The sequence below is a fragment of the Acomys minous genome (assembly GCF_964271855.1).
Source record: "Acomys minous genome assembly, chromosome: 10".
Lineage (NCBI taxonomy): Eukaryota > Metazoa > Chordata > Mammalia > Rodentia > Muridae > Acomys > Acomys minous.
In genome coordinates, this window is record NC_140491.1 from 120,078,177 (window position 1) to 120,080,065 (window position 1,889).

A 1,889-nucleotide genomic window follows, 5' to 3' on the forward strand; every position below is an offset into this window, starting at 1 on the left:
CAGTTTTTATTACAAAATCGGTTCTAGACAGAGAGAGAATCACAAAATCAGTACATTTCAGTAGGATCACAATGCAAGCTACACAAGGAAAGGGTTCCAAGAGAGATCCCAACTTCAATTTTAAAATATTTGAATGAAAGCAGAGCTTTATTGATAAAAAATACATAGAAATAGATCAATTTATTGTGAATGATGTGAATTTGCTGCCATAAGCAAATCATTCAACGCCTATATATGTATTGCTAATGTTGTATAATGAATAGATAAGATGAGTATATTTCCAGCTGGGCGGTGGTGGCGCACACCTTTAATCCCAGCCCTTGGGAGGCAGAGAGAGGCAGATCTCTGTGAGTTCGAGGCCAGCCTGGTCTGCAAAACAAGACTAGGACAGAAGAAGAAGAAGAAGAAGAAGGAGTAACCACAGCGTGCAGCCCATTTCCTGATCCATATCACTGCATTCCTGGCAGCCTGGCTGCACTAAGCATAGCAGGTAATAGATCTCCACTTCATGCCCCCAGCCCTTGCCTGCCAAGAACCATCAAAGTACACGCAATATTAGTAAACTGCACCCCATTTCCTGTACTGCATTTCCCATCCACAGCAACTTTGTCTGACTTCCTGGAGGTTTGCCAGCACCAGGGACACCAGCTAACTCTCCTGAAAGTACAGCCAACAGCAGAAACTGCACTCTATACCCTGTATACAATTTATCATCCTACACACAACTCAGCCAGCTTACTTGGAGATTCAGGAGGCTCCAGCAACACTAGATAAGACCCTCTGCCACAAAGCCTTGTGCCTTGCCTCTACTCATCTGGCCATTGTGGGCTGGTGGCCAACAGTCCCTCAGAGAAGAGGAGACTCACACTCCCCTGACAGCACACGCAAGAGCTATAAACTGCACCCTATAGCCTGTGCTCAGTTTACCAACCTCACAACACGGCATGCTTTCCTGGAGACCTGCTATTACCAGGAATACCTTCCCCACAATGATACCTGCCTTCCTGGAAGCCTGGTAGCACCAGAAACAACAGGCAAAAATCTGCCTCAAAGCCTCGACAGCCAACTTCCCTGAAAACACACCCAACAGTAGTAGTTACACTCCCATAATTCTGCCTATACTCCCAGAGGTATGCTGGTACCACAGACACCAGGGAAAGCTCCCACTTACCCTGAGCATCCAAAGATATGAACCTAGCTCTATACACGGTGCTCCAATTCCTAAACCACAACTGTGCCTGCTTTCTTGGAGGCTACTCTGTCACCACAAACCCTAGAGCATACTGGTAATAGAGAACCCAGAAGCCACTTTATCACAAAACAAAACAAAACAAACAAAACAAAACAAAACAAAAAACCCAAAACAAAAACAAACAAACAACCTTGCAGAACCCACATAGGCCACATAACCTCCAGTGGAGACACTCTATTGGATCTGGAGACTTGCAGTTCACTGAAACCCCTCATCACTCAGTTTATAAGAACAAGAGGAAACAAAAAGCAAAGTAAATAAGAACATCCAAACACAGTGATTCCATAAAGATAAACTCAGAAGTCAGCACCTGATCCTATAAATACCACACAACCCAGGGTGCCAGAGGCCAATATAAGAACACAATCAACAGTAGCCCATCCAACATGGCGCCAACAGAGACCAATTATCCTACTACAACAAGCCCTGGGCATCCTAACCTAACTGAACCACGATGACATGACCTTAACTCCAATCTTATGAAGGTGACAGAGGCCTCTAAAGGAGAAATGAACAAATCCCTTAAGTAAATACAGGAAATGAGTAAAGCTGTTCAAGACCTGAAAATGGAAACAGATGCAATAAAGAAAAGAGAAACTGAGGGAATCCTGTAGGCTGAAAACCTAGAGAAGAGAAC